Genomic DNA, 12394 nt, shown 5'->3' on the forward strand with positions numbered 1-12394 from the left:
CGCCGCCTCCCTCTGCCCCCGGGGAGCTGCGAAGGGGCAGGAGATTTGCTAGGAGGGTGGAAGGAGTTGGGGTGCAAGGGGATTGTATGGAGAGTGCAAAGAAACAGCAAGGAGCGTGCAAGAAGGGCGCAAGGAGAGCGCAACGGAACGGCAAGGAGGATGCAAGAAACCTTGCTGTAAGGAGATTGCAGAGAGGGTGCGAAGAAACGGCAAGGAGGGGGCGAGAAGGTTGCGAGGAGGGCGCAAGGAAGTTGCAAGGCGGGTCTCGGTGGGGCCGGCTCTGGGACGGGGGTCCCCCCCCGGGGTGTCCCTGCCGCCCCGGGCCGTGCTGGCGGCGGGGCAGGAGGCACCTGGCGCCCGCAGCTCGGATCGCTCGCTCGCTCCCTGCCCGGCTCTCCGCTCGGATGCCGCCCGGCCCGGGGATAGTTTCCCCGGTGTGCGGCCCGAGCGTCCGCCGAGGAGCCAGGGCAGCGTTCCCGGGCGTGCTGCGCGCTGCCCTGCACCGTCTACCGCCGTTTCCCTGGGGAGGGGACGGGCGGGGAGAGACCCGGAGGGAGCCCGGAGCTCCGGGGATGCTGCCGAGCTCTGGGGCCGGAGAGGGGGGACAGGCCCCCGGCCGAGGGGCTTCCCTGAAGCCTTTCCCGTCCCCCCCACCCCCCTTCTGAGCGGCGTGTGGAGATGCCAGAAGGGCTGGAGGTGCGGTGCTGGGCTGCCCGGGGCGGTGCTGGGCTGCGACTCAGCCTCTGCCTCCCCCCCGAGGCTCCCAGAGTGGTGAGGGTCGCTGCCCCCCCGCCCACAAACCCTGTCCGGCTTCCCCTGTGCCATTGGAGCCTGCTCCTGTCCGGAGCACGGTGAGAGCTTGAGCTGAGTTTAGATCCGGGAAGGGCTCAGAGGTGATTCTCAGTGGTGTTTCACTGGGAATTGGGAATTATCCCTGGGAGGATCCAGCACCTGCCCCAGCAAGAGACAACTTCACAAGTAGTCTCCCGCTCCAGGGACGTGCCACCGAGCCCCAGCTGCACGGACCGACCCTCAGAGCAGCGCAGGCTGCATCTTCGGGGATCCCTTTCGGAAAGACGTCTTTCAACCCCACAGTTCTTGGAGCAGTTTCAGAAGAAAGGGTTCTGACTTAGAGACCATATGGGAGAACAAAGACAACTGTGCTGTGAAAAAAGGCAAAATGATTTCTGTTTACAACAACGAGCAGAGCCAGAGGGAGGCTCTTCCATCCTTGGACAGTGTATTTTCCTAGGAAATGCAAGGGAGACCCTCGGTTGAGACTGCGCCCCTGAACAGAAGGGGCAGGTGAAAGGAGGGGTGGGAGGGTGCCCCTGAGGCCCTGGTGCAGTCTGGACACTGGAAATCCAGACACTTGGGTTTCCTGCTGCTCGCTTCCTTTCTACCACTTCGTTTACTCATCTGAGGTTTTGGGCAGCAAAATACCACACTGACTGCCTCTCCAGCTCAGGGCTTAGTTTACTTATCGTTGCAAAAAAATCGTGTAGTGACAGCTATCAGACGTTATTTGCATTAAGTGTAAAGTACCAGACTACAGAAGGAAATCTCTAAGCATGGTACTTCTCTAGGGTTACTTTTCTCCTTATGCTGGCTCTTTGTCATATGTTGTTCCCCAAAGATGAGGCTTAACAGGTTGGGAAAAATGTATTCTCCTTCTCTCTATATTTTATGAGCTCGAATTGCTCTGCTCAGAGATCTGTTATACTGCATTATGTAAGATTACTCATTAAGTCTAATTAGAATACTTCTTTCTTAAATCCTCATACAATTTATTTTAGTCCAATCTAATTTAAACTCTGCTTCTTCCATCTGATGTCAGTGAGAGAATTTCCATTGATTTCAGTAAGAACAGAAGCTGGAACTTAAAACATATATTTAAATAGCTAAGTCAGATCCAGAACTCATTAAAATCAAAGCAAGGTTTGCCAGTGACTTCACTGTGAGCAAGACTGGCATTCTATATTTTGCATAAAACTGAACATCAGCATAAGCATGACACCAGTGCTAATTAGTTGAAAAAGGACTTTAGTTAGGTTACTGGATCTGATTTTGGGGTCCCCTCCAGAAAAGAGTCACTCATTCCTGGAAATGTCCCCAGAGACTTGCTGAGTTTTACCTAAGCTTTCATTAAAGTGTTCACATTCCAATAACACCACGCTGATATTTTTCATGTATAGCTTCTCCTACATGGCTTTAACATAAAAGATCTATTCTTGCTTTCAATGTTTATTTTAAGTTTGAAAATTACAGTGTTGGGGTAAGATAAGATCAGCAGTTGCATTCAGTTAGGAAGAGAATCCCATAAATGATAGTAGTACATTCAATATAGATAGATAGTGTGTGTATGTGTGTATTTACACATGCATATATGTGTACTTACTATTAAATTAACATCATTGTCTTTGGTTCAAATATGTGTTTGGGCAATATTTACTTATCTAATTTATTTTTACCAAGTTGGTGGTTTTTATTCTTTGTTTCTGAAGTTGGCCAAAAAATCAACAACTAATGTATTATGCCGGATTGTGTGATACGACTCTATTTGTTCTTTCCATAATTACAGGTTAGCCATGTTTCAAAGTATATGGATATAGATAAAAACAGGGCTGAGATGTAAAAAAAGCACAAGTGAAAAAAATATCGTGTGGTTTCTATATTTTCCCCACAAGCACAAATTGTTGAGTAAGGAGATTTTCAAAAGCCAGAAATTGCTAGGAAGAAAACCAAAGCTGGAATCCAATGCTAGGGGAGGCTGCATCTGGCAGAACAAAGTTTGAAAAGAGATTTTGCTTTCAATGGGATCCTGTGTTTCCCCACAACATAGCATATGTCATCTATAAAGACAATGCTTTCATGCGTGAGATACAATCACTGCTAAGATCAAGTTCAAAATTAGGAAGCACCTATACTGTACTGTTAGACAATTCCTTTGGTTTTCTTATTTATTTGCTGAGGAAGATAAAGCTATGAAAAACAGAATTCCTAACTTCATGATTTTAAGATGGTGCAGCTCAGATACAATAATACTAAGAAGCTGACAGTGAGAATGTGAGAATTTTAATGTGTAACCCTTCTTCTGTAGGCTAAGAGTGCTGCCAGAAACTGAAAATACAATTCATAGAACAGCTCCTTCTCTACCTAGTTTAAATTGTGTAAGATCTGAGGGATTAGTAATCTGCAATCTGTGTTTTCTTTTCCTTTAAGGAGTTAAAGTTCTCATGCTCTAAAACGCAAAATTAGGAAAGTTCTGTTTCTGTGTAGTAGGAAAGAAACTCTGATGTCTATTTGAAATGCCAAAGCTCCAGAGTGTTAGGTGATAAGAGGGTTGAAATCCATCATTATTTTTGAGTTTTAGCGGGGCGATGGTGTGATAATCATGTCTTTCATACTGATGTTTTCTCATTTTCAGTGAATAGCTTATTAAATCATCACAGTTTGAATTCATCTGAAACTGAGAATACTACAGTGAAGCTCAGTTCCCGTGGCACTGTTAGACAGACGTTTGGATCAGTGCAACAACAGCTCTCAATTTACAACTGGTGTGGTGGTACATAAATCAACAGGAGAAGTCTCACCACTGAGCGTTTGAAGAGATTTGCTTGAGTTTAGTTTTTAAAATAATGCTTTAAACTTGAGTGTATCCCTTCAGTTGATCGCTGAAAAAAGTCCCCCATGGTTTCTACTAGGTTAATAACAAACACTGACAAACATGTGACATTTTGGCCTCGTCTAAGTCAAAGACAGAGATCTTTGGAAGCAGGCTTTCACCCCGTACCCTGAGATCAAGGTATACACCAAGCTCCCCACTGAGACAATTGGATTCACCTTGTTCACACTCTTACTAAATCCACAAGTGCTGGATGCTGGCAGGTTATGGCTTTTAAGTGTCTCATCTCCCCTGTTGATACAAAAACACATGTTATTTTTAAAGCTTTTCAGAGGAAAAATCATTTTTCCCAGTTAGACTCCCTGGAAAAGACGGATGAAAATACAAATGACAGCAAAGTTTTGCTGCAGAAAAGCTCCAAAGTTTTGTTAGTTTTGAGTAGCGCGAGTCCTGTTATTAGATTATGCAGAGCGTAGGTTGAATGTCAACTTTGATTTTAGCATCTGTCGGCAGTGTTTAAGAGAACTGGAACACATCAAAACTTGGCTAATGCTGACAGGCAAAACAGTAGACTGAAATTTCAGGCTATCTAGAAACCACACCCAGACCCCAAAACACATGTTAGAAGTAACTTTAATTCTGTGCTTCAGCTGAACAAGTAACCATTTTCTGTGGTCAGTTGTGATTCTAGGTTAAACATGTGTGCGTATTTCTGGTGTGGGCTATATATCAATTTACCACCTTTATGCAGAGCTTTTTTTTCTGAGGATACCTTCCGCTATGACTACTTTTGAACGCCTTTCTCATCCTTGGCTTTGCAGGAGCCAAGTAGCCTCAGACTATTAGATCCTATTAGATCTTATTTTTATTACTATAAACAGTATCGTTGCAGCAGCGCCAAGAATCCTGTTGTGTTAGGTGCTAAATTAGGAGAGAACAAAAAGATCGTTCTTGCTTTAGTGGGTTTATAATCTAATTTCCTGGACTTAGATTTTCAACGGTGAGTACTTGACATTGCAGGAACCTACTGGGATTCCCAGCTGTGTCCAGCAGTTTAGTACCGATTGCAGTTGCTTATGTCTTTACACACCTAAATGCCTTTGTGCATCTGTCCCGTATTTCTGGTCCCATGGAGGCCAGGCAGTGATTTTGATGAGCAGGACGGCAAACAATGTGCTTACACAGGAGAGCAGCTGTCTCCCGTGGGAGCAGGGAACTGGGACGGCTCCATGGCAGTGGGAGACTGAAAGGCCACTCAGAGTATCCCATCGACTCCCTGCCAAGAACGGGTTATTCCATGCTGTACTAATGCTTTGTTCAATCCCTCAAAATCCTGCCAAGCAAGTGGACTTGCGCTGCTGTCTAGATTGTGCCTCAAGAAGTTCACCCTGATACACAAGCCACATTTTTTCTTCTCTTCATTCACTCCCAACAGAACCTCTTTATTCACTGCAAAGAATTCCTTCCCTTCCTTGGTGTTCATGCTTTGTGAATATTTATAGGCTGTTATCATGTCCATCTTGCCCCAGCTGTCACTCAGCCAGGCTACATGTACTCTGCTCTTTTAATCTTGCTTTGTAACTCAATCCCTCCCACCCCCTAATCATTTTTTGTTGTTCTACTCTCAAGTCCCGCCAGGTCCAGTTGCTCATTTTGCTTTGGGTAAATGCTATATTTATGTTAATATTATGTGGTGGGTGGTCCTCTCTGTTCTCATGGTCCATGTGAGTGATTTAGACGTTCAAAATGAGCTTGGCATTTTATAGCCAAGCCATGGCCTGATTACTGGTTCTGCTCTTCAAAGCAGTCCAGGAAAAAATACGCTTAGCCATCACTATTAAAAATGGCCACGATAGCCACTAATAAAGTGTCTGTGCAGGGGTTCGAGGGAGTTGCCAAAAACTGCATGGGTACTCTATACATTCGAAATGACAGTGTAGCATTAATTTCAAAACCATGTGCTGTATTTTCTAATGAGTTTCCAGCTCATCTAAATTAAGGAAGATAGATGTAATATTTCCCATTTGGTAAGAATATGAATTCCAGTGAGAATTTAACTGAGTCATGGTAGTACCCCGGCGTATTGTTCAGCCTTGGACTGAGTTGGTTTCCTTTCATTTTTGAAAATAAATGCTTTCCCTGATGTGTTCTCACCAATCGCACACTGTCTAGGTACCCAGGGGATTAGAGATCATCTCACTATGGTCTCACCTATCTCACCAAATTAAAATTTAAACTTTCACCAGCGTTCAAGGAAAAAAGCTCTAGCATCACCCTTCTTTCCTTTGGTTTCTTTTGGGTTTTGGTTATATATTTCTCTGTGCCAGGCTTATGTGGCAATATCGATCAGAGTTTAACACAAGTCACAATGTGTTAGTGTAGCCTGAACACATTTGCTTTTTCCACTGCTTGCCAATGCCAAAAAAAGTAGGCATGTAGCAATTATCCCATTAGTTCTTACCCCTCCTGACTAACCATCCCTCTCCCTCCAGACTCTGTCCTGTAGGTTTATGCGGAGGTGGTGAATTGTTGCAGGGGAGCCCTGTGTTTTCTCTGATTTTGGCTCACAGCAGGAACCTGTTCTCAGCAGTCTTGTCCACTCTCCTGGACCCCCCGGCTGGGCTGCCCGGCGTGGGGCTGGCAGCAGGTCAGGGCTCCGAGCTAAGGGCCAGTTACTGCTGAGCTGACCACAGTGGTTGGGCCAACTGGGGCTCTCAGGCCATGTGGCATTGCTCAGCTGTTCTCCAGTAAATCTTTTGACATTGACCAGTTTAGCTGTGGAAAAAGCATACAAGTCCTCTTTCTGAGTCTGTGCAGTATCTTCTGAGGGGTGGGAGGGAGAAACACGAAGTGAAATAGCTGTATCTGTCAGGAGAGCAAGTATGTGGTGAGTAAAGCTCCGTTGTGTAATTGAAAAGCGTGGCGTTTTGATTAACATTAACTGTAGGAGATCTCTTGGGAAGATGTACTCACATCCGCCTCTAGTGCTTTTATTTGTCATCGCAAGTCCTCTATGCCAACTCTTACATGTCTTGCTTAGTTCACTCCATTTGAGAATCTTTCATATCGTGTTTCTCCTTTGTATCCCTTCGTTCTCCAAATGGAGTGACGGGCATTTTCTGAATAAGGTGCTGATGCCATGTTGGTACGGTCATGGGATCAGTCCTATTTACAGACCCCAGTGAAACTGGAATCAAGCCCTGCAATCCCACTTACAGTGTTAGGCCTGGTTTTCTTCTTTGGGGTAAACAGCCAAAGAGGGCAGTTTTAAGAAGCCATTTTATTTAAATGTAGTTTGTACTGAAGAAGATCTTTGAGGTGCAGGAGAAAATACCTTCTCCCTTCTGCCCTTCCCTACCACAAATCCCATCTGTCTTGTCATCTTGTCGCTGGACATGACACAGGAGAAATAAATGATTCCATGATTCCAAGAGCAAAATGTTTACTTCTCTAGTGCCTTAAAAACCTCCAGTCAACTCACCACAAGTGCTTCACTATTTTAATTGTGGACATGAGGCAAATTAGGCAATGATCACAGCCTCAGAACAAAGCTAGGCTAAAGCCATAAAATAAGGTAGCTGAACCTGTTTGCCAATGTGTTGAAAGTATGTGGTGAAAGTATGTTTTGAAAATTTCTCTAAAATCCTGAGCTGCTTGGGAATTTTGAGTTGTCTGAGTTGCCTCTTAGGATCTGCAGAATTTCATGTATGTTTATGCTCTGGTATGCACAGGAAACTCAAGGTGCTGCTCTGCAATGATAGCTAACATGTAATACATTTATTATGTCATCCTTAAAAGAATATCTGAGAAACATCCAGTGAATTTGAAGCATTTTACAAATAGCACAAGCTGAGCACCAGACTGGTGAAACAGCTATATGTAATTATACCCGTTTTACAGACAAATAAGAGAAGGGATGAATAGATGAATAATAGAAATACTTTTCCAGAAGCCAAACAGTACTCCAGTTAAAGCGCTGGCATCCTCCCTCAACCACTTGACCACATTCTGGCTTCAATTCAGGGAGGCATTACTAATCAGGAAAAATGCTCATGCACTGGCTTAATTTCAAGCACATGCTTAAGTTTCACTGAAACCAATTAGACTTAAGCGTGTGCTTAAATCCTGTCCTGAACTGGGTTCAGTTTGCAGATAGGCAAAATGCACCGTTCTGCTGTGATACGGTTTTCCACCAATATAACCCAGTGGGTTATATTTAAGTTTTATAACTTTATAATATTATAATATAAAATGTATCTCTTCCCACAGAATTGTTCTCTTGGGAATGCCGTATTCTGAGTGAATTAAAAACACAACTAACTTAATCTCCACACAAATGCAAGAAAAATTGATTTGCTAAATACAAACATTTTCTTTGCTTTTAAAAGAATGCTTATTCCTTTAGTGGCTAACCCCAAATCCATTCTGCGTGCTCTCTTGAGAGAAAAAATGCTAAAGAAACACTGTTTTGCTCTGCTAATGAAGTCTGTGTGGATAAGTATAATTCACTTATGCAGAATATATTGATATGTTTCTTATCGTCCATTTCATTCCACTCTGAACATTCCTCAGAAAATATCAAAGGTTTTATGTCATCTCTAAATGAAGAAATGTGTAATGCTCCATGACTTCAGGCACTGATCTTATCCCTGTGAATGGGTGACTAACTGAAACATTAGAATTATAAATGGGAATAATAAATTCTGGCCATAGGAGGCAATAACATGTAACAGATTAAGCAATCTAGCTCTGGAGAAGAGTTGATCTACAGTAACTAATTTGGTGCAAACTGTAATGTATGCATTTTCTCCTCCATTTATAAAGAAACAGATGTGTGACTCAACTTTGCTTTTTTCCAAAGTCAATCTGCTTAGAGGATCACAAACAAGATTTGTTTCCAACAAGACATATTACAGTATTTCTCTCCTGGTTGGTATTTTTTTCCTTTAAAAGTGAGAAGTGGGTCTGAATCTGGAGCGTACAGCAGTTATGTAGCACAACCCCACTGGCAGGCTCTCATTTTCAGGCTTGGCCATTGCCTAGGAATCTTTCGTCTTAATTTTACCAACAGTTTACTTTGCAGAGAATTTCCAGTTCTGCCTTTCTATCATTTGATGCTGTGGGTCTGATTTTTCTGAAAGTCATTTGTACAAACAAGTGTATGGAATAGTTGGTCAGTATTTGCTAGTGCTGTTGTCTCAAGGCTTGATCCAGTTTTTTGCTGATTGCAGTGATCAGCCGCCATTCCCAGTTACTGGCATTCCTAATTGACTGAGTGCTTGTGCAGCCCCATTGCTCGGAGACTTTGGGCCGGTACTTTGGATGCAGCACGCACCAGAAAGCTGGAAAAAGATACTGTTTTGTCTAGCTGCTGTACTGAGGAGCTCTCTGGAAACGCTTGTGGTTAATCGATACAGACAGACGGGCTAACGAGTGAGTGGAAGAGATCACAGTTGGGGATTTTTTTAGATTTTCCTATGAATGAGTATTTTTGTCTTGAAGATGAATTGTGAATAATTCCTTCCTCCTGCCCAAGAACTCTATAAAGCAGTTAATTTGTGTCTCTTAAGATGGAGAGAGGAGCTGCTCTGATGTGCTTCACCAGCGGCTAACAGAGTGACATATGAGTGACAGCCACTTTATGCTGCTCTTGGAATAGAGATGTACTGTAACTACAGATTTTAGGTCTGGAACTGAACTTTTCCAGCTTGAAAGGATCTTTGGATCTGGTAGGGCTGGGCTGAAGTATTTGGGAGAGAAAAGCAGCGACAAAATTTGGACACAAGCCAATAGTTTTTGGTTTGAGGATGCATGCAGCTTGGATTCTTGTGTACAGTTAAGACAAAAATCTCTAGGAATTCCCATCATATCAAATATTTACATTCTGGAGCTTTTTTTTTTTTATTTTTTTTTTCCCATGGATTTTGATCCTGATTATAAAAATTCCCTTTTCTATTGAATGTGTCAAAATGTAGTGATTGCGTTGCCAAAGTGTCTGTGCTCTCAAACAATGTAGACTTTTAGTGTTTCTGCCAAAAGTAGCACTAAGGGTTCAGTCAAATATTGAAGCTTCTGCTGCAATAAACACACTCAGAGTGCAGTTAGCGAGTTGAGAATGGGGCTATATTCTGTGCTGTTATTTCGGTATAGCTATAGACTACACTGATGCCTCTGGAGTCTTTCTGTGGTTATGAGCAAGAGCAAATCCGACCCTTATAGTCCGTTACCTCTAATACAAATACAGTTCTTTTTTTAGTTTACCATATTCTCTAGGACAATGATTTCATGTTTGTTTTAAGTGTAATTCAGTTTGGACTGTCCTTGTACTGATGGGTCTCGAAAAGCTTTGCCAGTAATTAGGCCTCTTGATAGGGCAGTCAGATGAAACTTGGCATATTCTGCAGGTGAGTAAAAAAAAGGCCTGACCCGGGAGTAAGGAGCACACAGGAGTAAATTTGCCCGAGGCCGTGGAGCAAAGTCATGGCAGAACTGAGATGGGGACGCAGAGCCCCGACTCCTAATGGGCTCTACTAAATGGGCACCCATGGGGCAGCCTGCATGCATGCTGCAGCTGCCAAATTAAAGGCTTAACTAATAGCAATGGGTTTTGTCATCCAATATTTTCACATTTTCAGTTGAAGACTCACAGGAACTGCTTTTTAGGAAGGACTAGTGCAAGCAATTGTGAAGGAGCTGGCTATGCCTGCTTGCCATGTCCAGATCTAAAAGGTGATAAAACCAGTACAATTGTGAGTCTGCTCCGAAAAGAGCCCTTAACACTAATAATGCATCTTTCCAGCTAGTTTATGCACTCCAGTGCCTAGTGAGGTAACAGAAAATCCAGGGCTGGTTTCACTGGCCTTTGGGTAGGTAGGCTGCTTCTGTTACTGCTCTCCTGCTTCGATGGGGGCTTCACTTTCCATGTGTTTATTCCCTTTGTGGTAGTTTCAGGGTTTGCGTGCTTAAATGTACACAAATACATTTCAAGGACTCTGTTACTGTGACGTGTAAAACCTTTGCAAATGGCAGCACCATAGTGAAGTGACCGAATTTGTCCACCAGACGCAAGTCTTCAATTACCTATTACTAGATTAGTACTAAAATACTATTTGAGTGGAAATCTCTCTGCTTCGCCACATGTTCAGGGGCCTCTGACTTGCACAGCAGACGTTTAATTACTGAGTTCCCGTTTGATTCGGTCTAAGGGCTTATATTTGTGGCAAACTTGGATGTTGGAGATTTGTAACAGGGATTTAAACCTCTGTGTGTGTAGGATGTATTGATGCCAGGGATGAGAGGCTCTTGTCTTGGAATAAATGGGCTGTGGGAATCGGGGGAGCCTCCCTGGTAGACCCCAGCTGTGAATCTCACCCTGACTGTTTGTATTTGTGTTATACCCTGAGCTTGTGAGCCAGGGAATTTTGCTAATGTTGCTCAGCAGCTCGTAGTCTTGCCCGTGGTTTGCACCAGATCCGTATGCGCTAGTTTAATCTGCAAACGCGTCTGGTTAGGAAGGTGATTGCACTCTCGAAGCCAGGCCTGGGCCCTTCACAATCTTACCTGTCACTTCTCTCACGTGCAGCCAGATGGTTTGGGTTTCTTTTCCCAGTGAAGGGTCTGGTTTAGGCAAATCTCCCTATAAAGATCACAGCATGGTTCAGGTTATATAGAAGTACGTATGCGGCACACAGGGACTAAGACGAGCAGTTGTGACTCTGTATCTTGATCTCCTTGACTGAGGCACAGGGTGTGCAAATGTTCAGCATTGTCACTCTGTGGGAAGGTAATACCTATATGTGAGATCTTTCTTTCCTGCTGGTAGGCAGGCTGGAATGCAACCTGTGTCCTAACCATTGGTATGTAGTGAATAAAAGTTGGCTTGAAAATTTCCAGCACACTACTAGGTAAAGTGTTAAGTACAGCTAGAGCGAACGAACCCCATCTGGGCTTATAAAGCCCCGAGCAGCCCTGGGCTGGGCTGAACACTACCAGGCCAAGGGACTGGACTCTGCCAGACGGGGCAGTTGTACGATAGCAGAAAATCGGTGGGGTTTCAGGAGGAGCTTCACCGAGAGCTCGTTTTGTGGTGTTACAAAGAGGTAAATCCCAAGTTTCTTACCGAAGCAAACTCACGATGAGTGCAACAGAAGTTTGCTTAAGTAAAGAGTGAATAATATATAGGAATATATGTACATATATATGTGTGCATGCAAAGGTCTTCAGGATTTAGCTGAGTGTTCACACATTCCCTAAGCCAATAACATCCGTTGTTATGGGAAATGAGGTAAGTGACAGAATTACTGTCCTTATGGCGGGCGACAGGCAAGTCTAATGTTCCCATGCTGTAATTCCCTGTTTCAGTTACTGCTTCAACAATAGCTTGAGAGAGAGAGAACACGAACAAAGAGCACTCAGTTTTATTTGAAGATTTCATCTAAAAAATAGTTGGGTTCAGCTGAAACTCCAGTTGGAAAACAGTAAAACAAAAAATCTGTATCCTTAACGAAGAGCTTGCTGCTTAGCTAACCCATTTGGCGTTTCATTCTCTAGCTAGCTCCTCTAGCTGAAGCAGCCAGAGTTTTGAGTTTTGCTAGGCGATGGCGTTTGACATGTTTTCTGTCTCAGTGAAGCACTCAAGAAGCCGAGCACTTGGCAGGATCCGAGCGGTACCTGCAGCTCCCCGCCAGACCTCCGCACTCCCCCTTGGCCCGGCACCCCAGCTCCCCGCAGGCGAAGCCCCCGCGGGGTTGGTAGGGCGAGTCACCCTCC

The 12394-nt window shown here is 43.9% G+C and overlaps 1 protein-coding gene across 1 annotated transcript in view; it reads left to right on the top strand.

Annotated features, from left to right (window-relative positions):
- Positions 1 to 12394, top strand: part of APCDD1L (adenomatosis polyposis coli down-regulated 1-like) — a 31014-nt gene that overhangs the window by 12513 nt on the left and 6107 nt on the right. The window lies entirely within an intron of this gene.

The sequence above is a fragment of the Haliaeetus leucocephalus genome, unplaced genomic scaffold, assembly GCF_000737465.1.
Source record: "Haliaeetus leucocephalus isolate CR32 unplaced genomic scaffold, Haliaeetus_leucocephalus-4.0 Scaffold273, whole genome shotgun sequence".
Taxonomy (NCBI): domain Eukaryota; kingdom Metazoa; phylum Chordata; class Aves; order Accipitriformes; family Accipitridae; genus Haliaeetus; species Haliaeetus leucocephalus.